At 38.7% G+C, this 19,098-nt stretch overlaps 1 protein-coding gene across 9 annotated transcripts in view; it reads right to left on the reverse strand.

The window, feature by feature from the left end:
• SLC10A7 (solute carrier family 10 member 7) overlaps positions 1-19,098 on the reverse strand; it is a 283,656-nt gene that overhangs the window by 92,941 nt on the left and 171,617 nt on the right. The window lies entirely within an intron of this gene.

Genomic DNA, 19,098 nt, shown 5'->3' on the forward strand with positions numbered 1-19,098 from the left:
CCTTAGCATCTCTATTACAATTATTTGTATTTGGTACCATTAAAAGTACAACCACCAACCTTCCTTAAACTCGTCTGCCCTTTTTAAAACGGAAGTTGCCTTCCGTGTTGCACATGTATCACTCAGGTGAAGCTGGCAAGCCTTCTCACTCCAAGGCTTTCAACTCTAACTTGGATAAAGTGCCCCCTTTCAAGAGAAGACAGGTGGTTCAGTCCCAGTTGGAGTCCTCTCCTGAGCAAAGACCACGTCAGCTGTGATGAATGAGATGTCGTGATTTTGTAATGTGAACCGATCTCCCCTAGGAAATGAGCTGGGATCTCAAAACTCATTTCACTTGATTAGACTCCATGTCTCCATGGTGGAAGGCAAGTCTTTCATCTAATTCAGCCACATAGGACCACCTCAGTCCCTCTGCCTCCCCTAGGCAGAAAGGAGCAAAAGATTTGTTTTCTGCAATGACAGGAAACAGTTTGAGGCTGTTGTCAATGAGGCAGGATACAAGCTTTTAGGTTTCTTGAAGGTAAATCTTTAAAACTAGGTGTTTGAGTTGGGAGTTAACATGACAGGTTTCAGTTTTAGAGCAGCAGATGATTATTCGCTCCTCTTAGTTCTTCCTTTATCGCTCAACACTTCATTATGATTTATACAAGAAAAAGCATTTCATATTGTTATTAATGAATTCTACTTGGAACTTTAAAATTCCAAAGAGTGTGTGTATATGTATGTGTGTGTGTGTATTGTGTGTGAGAGAGACAGACAGACAGAGACTATACTGTGCCCAGGATCTAAGGTCTGGGACCACTTCGTTACATTTGGAAAAAAGTCCTTTCGGTATTTATATGAAATCCTTTCATCATTACAATAACTAAATTCTTTTGGATATGGCCCAAGAGGGACTGGCTACCTTATATGAACACTGCTACTATGACTTTCTTAGGCAATATACCACAAGTGAAGATTCACACATGAGCTTGTTTTATTGTTAAGCAATAGAATAAACGCTTCTTTATTGTGCAAACTTTTGCAGCTGGTAATAATGAATACAACACTTTAAGTGCTTTATTTCTAATCTGTTAATTAAAATATGTATTGTGCCTTATCAATTCCATTGGTGTCTATGAAACAGGTTCTCATCAGCACATTTAGGAGAGCTAAATGTGCAAAATGCCGAAGTAATATTTAAGACCTACTGTCCTTCAATGATATGAAATATATTCAGACTTTAGGAGGAATTCCAAACTTTCTAAGGCCATGTGGAAATGAAAATATCTGGCTGTTTCAGTCTATGTGGGCGCCTTCTGATTTCAAGTCAATTTGCTTAAACATTTATTCAATGTTCACTTATATACCAGGCACTGTTCCATTAATTAGAAGAATTAATGGAAACTGATCTGGCAGAAAGGAAAACAAGGATTTTCCAGGAAGAGGGAAGGGAATTCATAGAGCTATACAAAGTTGAGCAGGGTGGGAAGAAAGTATGAAACGGAGGCATCAGAGACCAAGTCACCAAGGACCTCGTGGCCAGAAGAGGGATCCTGAAGTTGATCTTATCAACAATGGCAAACTACTGAAGAATGTCAAGTAAAGGTACAGTGAAGTGGTAAATAATTTCATATATGGAGAAAAAAATTGGACTTGGCTTATAAGCTAACCAGTTTTTCCTTTGTTATCTGTCAATTTACCCAAATCCAGATAAAAGAAAATAGAAACTTACGTTAATGTTAATTATGAAACACCAACAGCACTAATAACACTTATAAGAAATGAGGTATGGTATCTGTGATAGGATTAGAATTGTCAACTAGGACAAAGGTTGAGCATTTTCAACACTCAGAGGACAACTGTATTATATTAGAGGAGGTAAAACCACCCTGGCGTCATATAAGTACATGGGGACCCACATTCTTCCTGGTGACCACTAATTTTCCTTTGCCACAGAGGAATACTAAAAGTATTAGTAATAATACCAGGACTAGTAATGGTATTTTGCTTCAGCACTTTCACACAGCACGTTTTAAAATTTGGCCCTCCCCTACTGAAGGAGGTAGGTTACATCATAGGCCCATTTTATAGACGAGGAAACCAGGGTTTAGAAAAGCCAAGCAAACAGCCCAAAGTCATACAGCGAATAAATGGCAAAGGCAAAACCTGGATTTGAGCCTACTTTTTTGCTCAGCCCCAAATCCAGAACTGACTCCGCTACACCACTGGTCCTGGGTGGCAGGTTTCAGCAACCAGTACAGTTCTCTATGGAGTTCTGCTTAGGACATATGTGTAGTGATTAGTTGCTGTATGATCTTGCTCTCAAGGTGATAACCAATTCTTAAGATGACTTTACTTTGGAAGGCAGAGCACTATTATCTGCAGGTTTTCCTGCCTGAATATTTCAAGTGTATAGTTCCCAACACACAATAGCTTCTTTGCAGTTCTTCCAAAGACTTACGGTATTTGTTCCTAAAATATTAAAAATTTCCTGGCAAATAGATGTGTTTTCTAATTCTGGATTTAAGATTCCTCATTATTTTCTCAAAAATGTTGATTCAATTTCATTAATTAAGAATGAATTGTTAAACAGTGCTGAAATCTGTTTTTCAATTGTATTAGGAAGTGAGTCAGTCACAATGCCATTAATCGTGACAAGAGCACCGTAAGTTTTAGTGGAGTCATTATAATAATTATCAAAATACTAATAGCCAACATTTATGGAGCACTTATTTCACATCGATGATGTACTAAGGACTTCATGAATGTTATCTTATGGAACTCTCACAACAACCCTATGGGGTAGGTACTATTATTATCCCAATCTCCTACAGAAGGAAACTGAGTCTTAGAGATAGCGAGTGAAGTAGGCAGAGGCAATGCCAGGAATTCAAGCTCTATCTCCCTGACTCCAAAGCCTATGAGCCTGAATGGTGTAAATAAAATCTTGGCAGTCTTACCCTATTTCCTCAGGGTTATATTTTAAGAGTAAACCTGAGAGGAGCTTCAAACTCAGTATGTCTTTTTGATGACATGAAACAAATTGAGAAATCAGCCTTTGTCTGACACGGTTGATACATTTTTTAAAGTCAGGTTTTTACAAATATCATGGTAAAAAGGGTGAGCTGAAAATGTAAACTGTAACAGCAACAATCACTGGGAGCTGGAAAGTCAAATAAACATGTTCTTTTCTCTCGGGTATATAGAAGGCTCAATTTGATTGTCTCTTTTCTCTTTCCCCAGTAAGTCCCATGCAAATGGATAAAACCAAAGAGGTGGTGGATGAGCACTTCTAGCAAAAGATGTTACTCCTCTGCTTGCAGATTCAAGGTCAAGACATAGTTTTAGCATCCTTGCAATTGAGATGGAGTGTTAAGCTTTCTGATTCCAACACCTGAAGAAGTCAAGTCACAAAGTGACTGGCTTTGATTGGCGCTTAAAAAAACCTTCAGAAAATCCATTTACACCTCTGATGTGAATGACTGGGTGAATATATTTCAATGGCTTTAGTGGGAAGGAAAAAAAAGTGTCAAATCTCAGACACTGAGATTTAGTCACAATACAAGCCAAAAAAAAAAAAACCCAAACACCTAAATAACAACAAAAGCAACAACAAAACTGTAAATACACCTCTCTCACCAGAAATATTAGTTAAAAAGGCAAAACCTAAGTGAATTATCATTTTTTTTAAAAGAGAAAATGTTATCAAAAGGTTTTGCTGCAACAACTATTGTGATCACACAGAAACCAAAACTGAGTTCTTAGGCGTCTGTCTCCAGGATGTTGAATGTTAAGTCTTGGAAAAGGTGCTTTTTATTTTTTAATTAAAAGGCAATCACTTAATTTTTAGAGAATGACAGAAACTCATCTGAAGGGCGACCCCTCTGTCTCCCTCACTTGCTCACCAGTGAGGTGAGGCTATGAGGGCTGTGCTTTTGCCAGAGAACTCACAGTGAGGCAATGTTCTTGTTCTGAAGGCACACATTGGCCTCGATGAAGCTCTTTCACAATACGGAAGCTCTCTTATAAATGATCCCAAACCACCTCCACTGTCGCCCTGCCTTCCCCTTGGAGCGACTTAGGGCACGTCTCACCGCTCCTGCCTTGTAATGGCCTTTAACTGCTGCTTTTGAGTGGTATAAATAAGATCTCTGCACTCTTCAACTATTGCCTCAAACCTACAACTTAAGAATAATGCCAAGGTGAGCATTTGGGTCCCCACACTAAGTCTTCTCCAGCCTAAAGGTCCTTAGGCAGCCCCCCCACCCCCCGCCCCAACACCATTCCCCTAGGGTAGGGTTCTGAGGCTCCTCTTAGACATAATCTCATTCAGGTGAACCTAAGAGTCCACAGGACTGGCTTCATGACAATTGACCAAAACTTGGAGCTGTCATCCTGGAGCATTGTCTAACAGGCCAATCCAAGGATTATTTAATTACCTGGAGGGATATACCTTTGACTTCTATTTACTATTAATTGGGGCTCAGAAATTACATACTAACTTACACAGCACTGTCCAGTATATATAGAAATAATTTCTGTCTAGTAGAAAAAACCACCACAAAGGTCATGGTCTTAAGACCATGTAGGAATTAGCCAATTTTGTCCTTAACCTATTATTTTGGTATTCTTTTCTGATGGACTATATAATCCCCATTTATTTATTTTTTTTAATTTTATTTACGAGAGAGAGAGAGAGAGGGAGGGAGGGGTGGTGGAGGGGCAGAGGGAGAGAGAGAATCCCAAGCAGACTCCCTGCTGAGCGTGGACCCCCCCCCCCGTGGACCCCCCCCCACCACCACAGGGCTCGATTCCACAACCCGGATGTCATGATCTGAGCTGAAACCAAGAGTCAGATGCTTAACCGCCTGAGGTACCCAGGCGCCTCTATAATCCCCATTTCTATAATCTCTTAGAAATCAACTTTACCATCCTGCTGATTCCCCTATTATTCAGTTAAATAAATGTTTGATACGTGCTCATTCTATATTTGTAAGAAAGTCATGTTTTCAGCTTTTGAAAATTCTACTTTGACAGCTCCTTTACTCTGAACCTTGCATTTATGTTAATGCAAAGATCGCTTTTTTTTAAGGATTAATGCCAACTAAAACTCCCAATTTGTCTTCACATGTTGTCTGATGGTCAGTATACAGTGATATCTTAAAAAGTTGAAGAGAAGCTTATTCTTGTTGAACCAATATGTAAATGAGTGAGATCTGCCAATACATCCTAAGCAATAAATTATAAAGTGGCGGTATGGTCAGGATATGTGGTCTCCAGAGAATATGACCTGATAAACATGAATCTCAGAGTAAACAACTCAGTAAACTTCATAAAGTAAAGAAAAAGACATTAGGAGCCTAGCTGGAAAGAAAGTCGTGGGTTGACTGGTGGGGAAGGGCCTGTTTCCTCTCCCCTGCCTGAACTTTCCTCTTTCAAACTGGACCTTCACAGAGGAAATGGCTCAACATCCCCAAATTAAACATTTCTCAGTATGTTCATAGCTCTGTCAGGGGAAGAAGGTGTGCTAGCAGTTGGCTTGAGCATTCTGGTGTGTCTGCCAGGCACAGGGCACTATAGTAAAGACAGGTGCATCAGACTATTGGAGCTAGATAACACCAGACACTAAAAACATCCAGTCAATTCTCTCTAGTCTGAGTCCACGTTTGCCAAGAAAACATCGAAAAATAATTTTGTTTTCCAAGTAGCATTTTTGATAGAAAGAGAGCACGCTGACTAGCTGGCCTCAGGCTCCTAACACACAACCATATTGAGGTGTGCTAACCACAGTGAGTTTCTGGACCTGCAAAGCTAAGTATCTATTTCTGGATTATGGGGACTCCATGTGAGCAACGTTACCCTGTGAGGCCTTGCAGGAATGACAGCTGGCTTGTCTCAATGACATACATTTAATTAAACATTTACTGAGTGCTAACCATGTATCAGACATCACGGGAGCTGAGGAGAAAAGGATTCCAAAGTCTCCTACGCACATAAAACTGCAGGCATTTTGAAGTGGACTTTTACATAAAACTCCAGAAAATAGTTTCTGTGAAGTCCCTGGTTTGTCTTTGAAGACTATCTTAGAAGACCTTTGTTCTTTCTTTCCTATTTTTTCTTGTCCTACAACCACTGGTAAACACTGTTTACCTCACCAATGCACTTAGAATAATTTTTGGTTTTTCAAGCTACGTCCCTGATATGATATGTCCATATTTTATCTTTAATTTACACTATGGTCCTTGGCCATGAGGAGTTCCCATTACAGAAAGCAGTTCTACCCATTCTTCTGTAACTTCAACATGTCTGTTAAGAAATACCTCTACTGTCTTATTCCCAAAAGATTGTGACATTTCTTCAGACCAAAATTAAGGGTCTTATATATATATATGTATATATTAAGTGTTATCTTTTTAGGTTTGGCCTAGTATCTTCTGAGATTTTGGTCTGTCACTGATAAATTCAGCAAATACCTACTTGGTGACTACTGTGTCAGGCCCCACTAGATGAGGGCTAGTGGTGAATGAAACATGCACAACCGATGCCCTCAGTGCTTTACAGAAGACAGAAAAGCAACCACAATAAAATGGTGAGTGTTTAAAATTACAATCTCAGCATACTATGAGAGTGCCTAACAGGGAGGTAAGAACAGTTCAGAGGAGAACCAAAAGCAGAGTAGGAGCCGGCCACGTAAAGAAGGGACAGCCCCGGGGAAGGCGGGTGGGGAGAGAACACAGGGAGGGTGGAGGGGCTGTACAAAGGCTCTGGAGGCAAGAAGAACATACAGCCAACTGCAGGTGAAGGGTAGAGTGTGGGGAGGGCCATGTGAGAAATGAAGCTAGAAGCCAGACAAAGCAGGAAGGCCTAACCATCCGTGGTGAGAAGTGTGGCTTCATTTCAAAGCAAGGGGAAGCCACTGAAAGAATTATGAAGGCATGGATCTAAGGGAAGGGCCTGGGACCAGGGCTGGATGATACCCGTGTTTAGGCAGAAATCACTCTGGGTGTAGTTTAGAAAAGAGGTTAAAATGGTGGGAAATTAACAGGAGCGAGACTAATGAGGGGGCTGTTCAGAAATCCAGGCAGGGGTGGATTTGGGCTAAGGTGATGGAAGCTTAGTGATCAAGACAGAGATATCACATCCTCAAGAAGTATTTGAAATGTAGACTGGTAGATTAACTAAATATTCAGGGAGGCGTGGTGATAAAAAGGAAGGAGGGAGGGCTTCTTAGTCTTCTAAATTAAATGATTTTTTTTGGCCAAATAGGGAGGTTGTGGAGCCAATTACTGAACCATGGTAGACTTGGGATGTACGTAGATTAATTTTACTTCAGGAAGATGATGAATCTGAGGTGTCTACAAGGCCTCCAATGAGGGACACTTGAAGTAGTTGACTAGATGGGACAGAAGCTCACACTAGGGTGGACAGCGGCTACAGATGAGCGAGTCTCCATCAGACAGTCGGTGGTTTACTATTACAGAGAGGGGAAGACATTCAGGAATACAGAGTACATATTAAAGCTCAGAGGAGGCCTAGCAGAAAATGGTTTCAGTGGAATAACTAGTGTGGAAGTTAAGCTGGATTGAGGGCTAAGAGGGAAGATGAGAGAGAGAGAGAGAGAGAGACAGTTTGGACATTCTTTCAAGAAATCTGGCCATCAAGAGGAGGAGAGATAGAGCCATAACTGGAGGGAAAGGAAGTTTGCTGGCTTTTTTTTTCTTGTTTGTTTGCTTTGCTTTAGAAAGGAGAAACTGGAAGATCCCCAAAATTCATTAAAAAAAAAAAAAGCCAGTGGGGTAAGGGGGGGTGGAGGTTTAGAAAAGAGAAGGGATTATCCTTACTACCTTAAGGAGGCAGCAGGGAAGGAGTCCCAGTGCACAGCTGCCGGGTTTAACTTCAGGAAGGAGGTAGGCTGACAGCTCTTCATTGTAAAAAGCGGAGAAAAGGATAGATTAGGTACAAATGAAGACAAACTTGTACGTGTCTGATGTTAGAAAGCTGAAGGGGCTTTCATTTAAGAGCTTTTACTTTCTATATTAAGTAGAAGGTGGAGTGTTTTACTAAGCCAAGGGGGAGACAGGTTCAGGCAGGGGCAAGTCGGTGATCGGAAACCCGTGCTGTGACTAATGGGAACAGGTGTCTACGACAGTGAAGGGGCTGGGATTTTACCATCTTGTGAAGGTAACAAGTTAGTCGGCCATGGCTTCATGGATGCTGGACGAAAACACAAGACTCCTGGGTCATAGCCACAGGACTGTATCACTCACAGGAAAGCAAGCAACCTAAGCATCAGTTCCCCTTGCCCCCAAGTCAAGCAAGGTGGGCTAAATGGGCTCAGATGGATGCCTGCACCTACGGTGGGTTGCATTACAGAAAAGGAACACTGAGTTTAGGGAATCCAAATCTTTTGTAATGGACAGAAAGCATACCTATCATTTGCTCTAGAGGGAAATACTATCTTTATATTTCTAAGGCAGTAAGCAAACTTGCCATTTGCTCTGGAGGGAGATACTATTTCTATCTTTCAAGGCCATTCACTATAGAAACATCCCTGAGAAGACAGTTGAGAACAAAGGGCCATCAGTGCCTCTGACGACAAGATGTACAGAGATTGACAGACACATGGAGAACTGTCTTCCAACAGAGGACATGTCCAGCAGGCCAACCAGCTGATATTGGTTATCTCAACATTTGAGCTATCAAGCTCATTATTGCTCCCTTCAAATATCCCCACTTGTACAGGAGAATGATAATTAGATAGTCACTTTTAAATGACCAGAAAAACCTCTCCAACATGACATTGATCCCCTAACATTCCTTGGACATTACGATTAAAATAAGTAAAAGTCTAACCAACCGAACTGCTTTCCAACTCATAATTCACTCTCTCTCTCTCTTTTTAAATTGGGGAATTTGCTAAATGTATCTTTGAAATCTAGATCCTTGCTAGATTGAACTGTGGCCTCTGGGCCGTCTGCACTGGCCTCGCGTGGAAGCCTGTCAGGAATTGTTGAATCTCAGCCCCAATCCCAGGCCTACTGTATCATCATCTGCATTTTTAACAAGATCTCCAGAATACTTTGTAATTCAAAAAGAACTGATTTAGTTCCTGCCCCATACAGACTCTTACAATTACTCAACTGTGCTGTAGCTGAAAAGCAACCAAAATCAGTAAGTAAACAAATGGGCGTGGTCAAGTTTGGCCCGAGGGCTGTAGTTTGGACCCCTGCTCTGAAATGTTGTTTTGGATTAGCAGCTATATTTTAAAAAGAATTGCCTAAGTGTAACAAACTTTTACTTTTAATAACTTGGGTTTTTGGTGAACCCACACTGCCTTCCAAACATCACAGCATGTTCCTTTGTAACTGCTTATACCACACTACTTAAATACCCATTCTTTAATTTTTCTCTAGACTGAAGACAAAATTACCAGTTAATAGTGTGTAAAATCTAGTTTCCTCCCCTTTTTGATATTTGCAGTGACATTTGCACATGCCCAGCTGCTGATTCTATTCCTTTTCTTTATGATTTGTCAAAGATAGCAATTCAGCAATCTCAAATGTTAGTTTTCTCAGGACCCTGTGAAGTAATTTGTCTGGGTCAGAAGATAGAGTCTGCTTATCTTGGGCCTACTTTCCTTTTGCCAATATTTACTTTACCATTTCTAATCTGGAGATGATTCTCTTTGCCAAAGATGATGGAAGCAAAGGGAAAGGCCAGGGGGTGGGGGAGGGAAGGGGGCCGAATGAATAGCAGGAAGCTGGGTAGTGGGCAGAATGTATGGAGTTTAGGGTCCTAATATCCAGAGCTGTATGAGAAAGAGGATAAACACAAGACCACAAAAGGGAAATAACATGTACATTGCTAATTAGAATGTGGTGAATATATGTTAAGGCTGAACACTGTTTAGTGTTCAAACTCATGATTTTTCTTTTTATTCTTTAACTGAAAAAGTAAATCTTCTTTTCTGACTATGTAAACTCATAGACCTGTATTAAAACTATTAACTTGGCTTTTTCTATCTAGATTAAGAGTGATAAGGACAAGCTGAAGTTCAGTTAAAGCCTAAGGTGAGATGGATATGGGAATTCTCTGTATTTTTCAAGGATCTTTCACATAAATGTCTTCTAAGTTTACAGATTTAACATGCGATAATTTTCCAAAGGAGCCTCTTAAAAATGCTTATCTGTAGAGTATATATTGGACCAAAGAGGCAGCAAAAGGAAACTAAGTCAAAATTGCTTTTTTGATGACACAAGCTTTCATAGCTGAGCAATGATTTGTCAAGGTTCAATTTGACCTGGAGGCCTCCACTGTGGTCACATGGCTGCAATCTGGTGTGTCGTGGTGGTTTTCTCTTCCCTGGGAATACATAGACCAGGTGCTCCCTTCCTCCCATGAAGGATCATTAGCAGCACAACAAATATTATATACAAGAAGCACAACTCTCTTAAAATGTCAAGAGGATGGTCCCACGTTACGCAATGGTCAGCCAAAGTGTCTGAATCTTATACATAGGAGCTGGTAGTTTCAGTGATACTAAATACTGGCCTCATAACAATAGTCAACATTTATAAATGGACATAATGCACTAGGAGCTGTGCTTCACAAACATTATCTAATTTGAAATTCCAAAAATAAATTGATTATCCCAATTTTATACGTGAGAAAAGAGAAGCTTATAGAGATTATGGCTAGGCTGTAGGAAGTACCAGGAGGCAGAACCCCAGCCAAAGAAATAAAAATAAAGGTTGAGAGGTCAAGAGATGGTCCAAAGGGAAGAAAAGTTGTTAGAAAGGAAAAAAAAAATCGAGCAAAGGAGGAAGTAGGAAATTTAAAAAGATATTCAGAAAACGGATTGTAGGAAACGAACATAAAATATGTAATATAAATTAAAAATAGGACCAAAGATTACAAATACAATCTGCCAGTGGTGTAGGAATATATGAAAAGAATGCACTAAGGGATTCTCTCCAGGCCATGAGAATAATATTGAATATTTACTACGCATTGGCTTAAAAGATTTAATGTGCATCTGCCATTTTTGCTCATTGATACCTTTAACAGAACAGGACACTTGGCACATACTAGGTATTTAATACATTTTTTGCTGAATAAATAAATGAATGTGTATCCACAAATGCTTCTTTCAGGGAATAGCACATCCATTTGATGAGAAACACACACTTTCTGAGATGTTTCAAAACCCTGTATTTGTCATCATAATGAGACTAGCTGACATTTATTGAATGCCTGCCTACTCTGTATGCGTCAGGAACTGTTCTATACTCTTCGTATGTACTAACTCATTCAATCCTCACCACAACCCTCCGAGAAAGGTGCCACTCTGATTCCCACTGTATGGAGAAAATGGAGATATACGGACAGAAGAATTATACAAAATTCCCAAGCAAAAAGTGCCAGAGTGGGAGGCAAGCAATGTACCTGGCTCCAGAACCCATGGTCTCTACCATCATATGTTTATATAGTGGTTAGGAGTTCATGGACAAGTTAGAGATATCAGAGAATTCTAGCTAAAAGGAAACTCGAGAATAATTTGCGGTCTCACTTTACAGATTGCAAAGTTGAGGCCCAAGAAGGTTGTGTCTCTCGCCCACAGCCTCAGAGTTACTGGAAACACTAGTAAGAGGACGGTTAAGTGCCTCAAATTCCCTGCCCACTTTTCTATTTCTGATACCACACTGCCTCCTATAAGCCAGAGGAGTAGAGAAAAACTTACACAGAGAAGACCTGAAAACTATTCCTCAGCACTATTGTATTTACTATATGTCTAAAGCAAAAAGGACATAGAAAATAAAGTTAGACCAGGTGCTCCCTTCCTCCCAAAAAGGCTCATGAATTTCCAGCAAGGCTATGGGAGAACATTTGTATAAAATTTTGTGAAAGCAAGGTAGCAATGTGAAGGATAAAGGAGAGGGGATGATATGAGGTTCAATGAGGACAGAGAAGGGAGGCAATGAGAAGTGATCTGTGGAGATCTGGGGAAGGGGCTTTTAATGAAGGCCTCTGGATGTTAAAGCAAACATATGGAATAATTATAAATTGATTTTCTTTTAAATAAGACATTCAAAAGAACAGTGCAATCAAAACTAAGAGTCAGAGTTATGACAGACCTTGATCATAAACAACAAACAAACAAACAACCAGACTATGTCTACACATGTGAAATGAATGGGTTTGGCAGAGCCCATCCACTCCTTTTGGATGCATCTAAGTGACAGCACACACTGCTGTTAGATCTAGCTGTGACGATCAATACTGAGTGCAAAGATGGACACAATGAATGGAGACAGCTGCACTCCACTTGCCTTGTCTCATATATCAATGGTCTGATTTACTCTGGTTTTTATCATATTCCTTAGCTAAAGCCATTCCTACAGCTTAGAAAACTGGCCCTGAGCTTTGTGATTCAGAGAGGCTTCATTTGGGAGAAGGGGGGAACTGACCAAGGGTCCTCACATGAGCATCCTTAGTCCACAAGCCCTCTCAACCTTTCCAAGGCAAAGGCAGCAGGATTCTGATGTTCAGGCTGACTTTAGGAGTCACCTTCCCCGACTCACCCCATCACCATCAACATGTATTTTAAACAGGTTTCTCCTCAATAACATGTTGATTTTTATTAAATATCAGTGGGCAGGAAAGGAAAAACATACAATGTGATACTGGGGTCTGAACAAGATGGATCCTAGACCCTGACCTCTCTAGGCCAGTGCTACCCAAAGCCTGGCAGAATTCCTAGAGGCAGAAGGAAGAACAGTGATGAGGTGATCAGCTTATTACAACTGGTAAACAGACTCTGTCATCTTATGGTCATGTGCTTTTTCTGGTATGAAAAGTTTAATAATCAATAAAAGCAAATCACTTCTGCATAATCAAATTTCACCTCATGACCCAGGAAAATGCAAAGGAGCTTTTTTTTAGTGCTTAGACTTTTATCCCCCAAATTCCTAGGGTAAATTGCTAAAAAGTATCCTCATTTTTGGTTATATAATTATATATAGCTAATTCCTCTTAATGTTTCAGTGAAGACTCATTCCTACACAATTACTTCTGGATCAGCACTACTGGGTGTTGCCACTAAAGAGTTCTTAAGAAGGAGGGGCACCTGGCTGGCTCAGTCAGTAGAGCGTGCAACTCTTGATCTTGAGGTTGTGAGTTCAAGCCCCACATTTGTAGAGATTACTTAAAAAAATAAAATCTTAAAAAAAAGTTTTTTAAGAAGAATAGCCAATGTTTCCACTCAGAAATGACTGTAAGGATATTCATGTCAGATATTTATTTTTTAAATGACTTCTGCTAACCACTTCCATATCTTTGGCAAGAAGTGATCATCTGGTAAATTACACCAAGGAACTTAAGAGTCTTTAAGAAAATTGAAAATCTATGTCAACATAATTTTTCTAGTTCCCCAGTAGAGGGCAACTTCTACACACTTTGACAGTTAAAAAAAAAAAAAAATCTATGCATACCACATCAGTAAGAGCCACTGTTATGTTTAAAATAAAACAATACAGTTATGTCTATGAATGGATTTTCACTAACAGGTAGCTATAAAATGTCATGAAATTTTAAATATGTAATTAGGAATTGAGTACATTTAATGAGTAATTAGCATTTTATGATTAATGTGTTCTTGCAGAAACTTAGAAGTAGTAACCATTTAAGTCAGTCGCTATGATAGAACTATCAGTATCTGAAATATACAAGGTAAATGATGAGAGTAGTGTTCTTTAGTAAACATTTTGATTAAATTTCATTATGACCAAGTTCCAAATACAGCTAATGTGAATGCATGAAGTCTTTAATAAGACAAATACACAAAAAAAGGCCATAACGCAAACATCTCAGGGTACAACTGAATGCCAACGTTATTACAGACTTTGAAATAATACTTATCAGTGTTCATATTTTAAATGATATCAGATATAAGAATGTAACTGCACATATATACTTAAATATATGTAAATAGATATAAAACATCTCATTACTATGTAGATTTGGACATAGTGATACGTTCTTATTCATTCACTCATTCAACACTGAGCATTTATTATGTGCCAGATACTATTCTAGAGGTCAAGGATACAGTGTGACAAACCTGACAAAATTCTCTGCCTTCTTGACGCTTATACTTCCCATAATAAAAAGTAATGTGTCATAAGGCCTTCTGAAAAGATAGATCTAAAAGTTAGATGCTGTGTCTCGTAATGCTAGTTTCTTTTTTTTTTTTTTCTAAAAAAAGGTTTTGTTATGGGGCACCCGGGTGGCTCAATCATTAAGTGTCTGCTTCTGGCTCAGGTCATGATCCCAGGGTCCTGGGATCGAGCCCCGCATCAGGCTCCCTGCTCGGCAGGAAGCCTGCTTCTCCCTCTCCCACTCCCCCTGCTTGTGTTCCTACTTTCTCTCCCTCTGTCAAATAAGTAAATAAAATCTTTAAAAATAAATAAAAATTAAAATTGAAAAAGGATTTGCTTTCATTACAGATAAATATTACGTGGAAAAATGAAATGGTTCATAATCTTAATACTCAGAGAACTCTTGTTGACCTTAATTAATGTAATACATGAATCTGATTGGAAAAATCTTAATTGTATGGAAAAATTAATGAAAAGTGAAATATTCTAGTACCTCACTCTCCCCCAGAAATGTTAAGTTTCTTGTGACTCCCTCCAGAAAAGAAAATAATATACCAGTATCCATCCATCCACCCATCCATCCCTCTACCCACTCAGTTTTCTTAAGAAAATCGTACTATACACAGTATTTTGCACATAGCTCTATTTTTCTCACTTCATTGAACTTCTAGGAATGCTTTTCATACATGAAAATATAACTGTACCTCATTCTTTTATTTGACTCATTTTTTAAGGTATAAGTATTTTATAACATTCCATCTCTAAATACCTCAAAATTCTAGTTTTAAAAGAGATTATACAATTTTGTCTGAAATTGATAAGAGCTGTGGTATGAGGTGTTAATTAGTGTAGTTTCATCTGTGAAGACTGGGAATTCATGGACTTCAAAAAGAAGCCTGGAAAAATGACCTTTAATTTATCATAGAGTAGCATATTAAAAAAAAAAAAAAGGAATCAGCAACTGTTTTGGATAAAAAAGGTACCAATAACTCCATTAGGGCACATGCAATGTAACAATCTTTTAAAGAGTATCTCTGGTTGTGAACTAGAAATATCAGTAAATTTTTTTACCAGTAAATTTTTATAATACTTCTGTTATAAAATCAATATTTTTTATTTCCACTTAAAATTTTTAACTAAACATCTAAGAATTACTTTATCTTATTCTATTTATAATACTGCTTAACCCCCATATTTATGTCAGTACCATATTTGATATTAAAATGTCATCAGAATTTTTAAGTTTACAAAAATATTATGCAAAATAAAATACAAAGCACTAGGTGGTGCTGTGGGACCTTCCAGATAAACCAATGCCACGAAGTTCTGCTCTAGATAAATTAGTTGTGTGGCTGATTCTATATATTTAAATGTACATTAAATGTTGTTTCTAGATAAACCAATGCCATGTAAGTAATAAACGTTAACATAATGCCAAAACCAAGTTTTGATAGATGACCTCAGGAAGACATGACCCTTTTCACAATTACCTACCTTAACTCCTATGTTAAACTATTAAAAACATCCTTATATAATAAATGTCATTTTTAGGCATGCTTCTCAATTAATTGTTATTTTCACCTGTCTTTAAAGTTATTTTTTCATAAGTCCAAGAATAAAAAACCCAACAATTATTTTTTCTTGTCAAATAATTTTCTATTAGGCAATTCCTTATGTCACAGAAGAGTAATCTTCTTGGGCTCTGTTTTTCAATTCTCCCTAGATGTGGCTACTTGTTGTAGCGATGTTAATTCAAATGCTGAAAGCGGCCAGACTGGCAAGGGAAATGTCTGAATCAGGCCATATGCAAAATAATAAGGAGTGGGGACAACCTAGAAAAAACAAAGAGTGTATGCATTCAAATTCAGATGAAAAACAAAACCAAAACGCATGCGGGTGCACATACAAACACACACACACACACACACACACACACACACACACACACACACACACACACACCACTAGACAGGTCAAAGGAAGCACATCTGTGGACCCCACATGGGCCACTCATCTGTGACCTCTGACCAAGCCCCAACCTGTCTATGAGTGACACATCTGAAAAGAAAACTTATCTATGAGTGACACATCTAAAAAGAAAACTCGAGAATTTCAGTTCAAACAAAGGAGTGCAAGTGATGTTTTAGTTGTTCTTCTGGAATGCTTTCTTAATCACATATGTATGTCCTTAAAGAAAGAAATTCCTAATGATTCAGGAGATAAACTATAGTCGTCAAGAGCATCAATTCTCCTTGTTGAGCTACTGACTCAAAAAAAAGCACAGATTTATTAGCAGCCTTTTTCGATCAGCATGGTTTTTTCCTCTTCCTACTTTTATGATTGTGGGGGGACAAAAATGAAGTATTTAATATTGCATGGACAGAAATACATGATTAGCTTAAACTAGAAAAGGGCAGAATTATTTTCACTAATACTGATGGTGGAGCTTACACTGTAGGTACAAGATGTGATTAAAAGGAATGAAAATGAATTTTTGACAAATACAACAAAACTCATCTAAAGGAATGTTGTTCTTCAAATTTGTCATTAAGAGAAGCCAAACTCATTTTTAAATGATGCATCATTGTAAACATTCTAGCTGTCTTCAGAAAAGAGCTCATGGGCCACATAAGAAAATAATATAAAATCATGTCATTTCTGAACTGGAAGGTACCACAGAGATGAACAAGCCTCTTGCTACTCTAGCTACACCTCACAAATCAGTTTTTCTTGAAAGATAGACACAGTGAAGCTGCAGTCTCTAGGCGAGGCTATGTCACAGAAAGCTAAGTGACCTGATGCTTCCAGGAAGCCATGAGGGGACCACAATTTACTTGGAATAGGGAATAAACTTTTCGCCAGTAACCGAGGCTAAAGTATCACATTTTAGGAATTTCAAATATCATCTAAACACCCACAAGAGTCTCCACTAAACACTAAAAATCATTTGGAATTTTTTAAGAATGTAATGGGTTCAAACAGATACATGGAGGAAGTGGCTGAAAAGTAGAAACAGATTGGAGCCACACTGCCTGAATTCTTTCAGCTCACTTTTTAGACTCCCTAGGAGGCCGTCTCAGAAGAGAGTTTTTTGACCTAAGCAGCATCTTGTTTTTCCCACTGAAGGCCTTTTTCTAAGGCAGCAGTTCCTCCAGTGTGGTCCAGGGAGCCAGGGGTCCCTAAGACAGTTGTGGGAGGTTGGTGAGATAAAAAACAACCACTTTTGTGATAATACTAAGACACTATTTGCCTTTTTCATCCTCATTCTGTCACAACTGTACAGAGTAGTTTTCCAGAGGCTACACGTTATATTGAAAGATTTGATACAGAAACAGGAGACTCCAGTTGTCTTATATCAAGCCAGACATTAAAGAGATTTGCAAGATGGGAAACAGTGATACTCTTCTCACTAGTTTTTCTTTTTGTTTTGGAAAATATAGGGGTTTTGTTTTCATAAAAATATGTTTTACATATCATGTTATATCAGGTTTATTGTTTGCAAATGAATGAATAATTTCCTAGCCTTGATTTCAAATACGATAGTTCAGATTTTAAGAATGTAAAGAGGCCCCAGAAGTTTGAGAACACCGTTCTTCAGGTAAGCTCTCACATCTTTGTCTCAATCAATTCTATCAGTGTACTTTCCTCTAAATACTTTTATGAACCTAAAACTTCTACCAGAATGAGATTTTATTAGAAGCAGGCAAGGTAGAGCGTTTTGGAGCAGGAAGCGCTTTTGTGGGCAAGGTGGGCCTGACTAGCTTGATGCAGAGGGCGAAACAGTGGCCTGAGAGCTATCAGGGCCCCAGTGACATGATCCAGGGAGAAGAGGGGATTCAGAAGGAGTCAGGAGGGTACAATGGCAAACGCTTTGATTTCAAAATTTAGCCTGGGACCAAGGCTACATCATTTTTCTCTACCTTCTCTTACTTTTTATACTTTGGGAGACTCCATCCCAGTCTCCAAACTGAAATGCAGTCCTTCATTGATTTCCCACTAGTCTTGAAAGACCAGTTATGCCCTACAACATCCTGCATGATCTCCTCCTGCCTACCTCTCCATCTCCAGTTCTCCACCTGGCTCTCCATGCTTCAGCCACTGGCCCTAGGTCCATTTCCTTGCCTGGCTATGTTCCCTTCCACCTGCAGACCTCAGTTTCCTTGTCATCAAGGAAGCTATCCTGCCACAACTATCAATTTCTCCTGAACATGTACTCTCCTCGTATCATGGACCTCCTCTGTAGCACTGAACCACAGCTGCAATTTTACACGTACTGGTATGATTTTTTAATTAATTTTTTAAATTAATTAATGTTTTTGTTTCCTCTCCTAGGCTATAAGTTTTATGAGGGTAGGGATCATGCTTATTTTTATGCTACTTTGTATTCCCTGTACCTAGTAAAATGCCTGGGACATAGTAGGGGCTCCATTAATATTTTTGAATAAAGGAATAAATGATTTCTTGCTTCAAGGACTGATTAATAATTGTAACTATAACAGGCGGCATTTATTAAATATACCTGCTAGACACTGTTTTATGTACTTTGCAAGTGCTTTATAATTTTGAAAACAAGCCAATGGATAGGTACAATCATTATCCCCACTTACGGATGAAGAAACCAAGTCACACAGAGGTTAGCTCATTTGCCCAAGGTAAAACAGTAATTTTTGAGGTCAGAATTTGAACTCAAAGCACATTGATTCTAGAGCCTGTAACACTATACTGTAGTTTGTGGGCCTAATCTCCATTAATAAAGTTGGGATTTAAAAAAAATCATGTACCAGAGAAATCAACAACTGATTTAACAGACTGTAAGAAATGAACTTTTGCAAACGGATGAGTGATTCTAATGGGGAACTGTGGAATATCTCCTCAAATTAAGAAATTTCAAAAAACAACAAAAAGTCATTTTTACATTAGAGCTTTAGTATATTTCTGTTTCATTGGTTAAAAAAGGAAA

This window comes from Callorhinus ursinus, unplaced genomic scaffold (genome assembly GCF_003265705.2).
Source record: "Callorhinus ursinus isolate GAN/ISIS: 27379988/994484 unplaced genomic scaffold, GSC_fseal_2.0 scaffold4, whole genome shotgun sequence".
Taxonomy (NCBI): domain Eukaryota; kingdom Metazoa; phylum Chordata; class Mammalia; order Carnivora; family Otariidae; genus Callorhinus; species Callorhinus ursinus.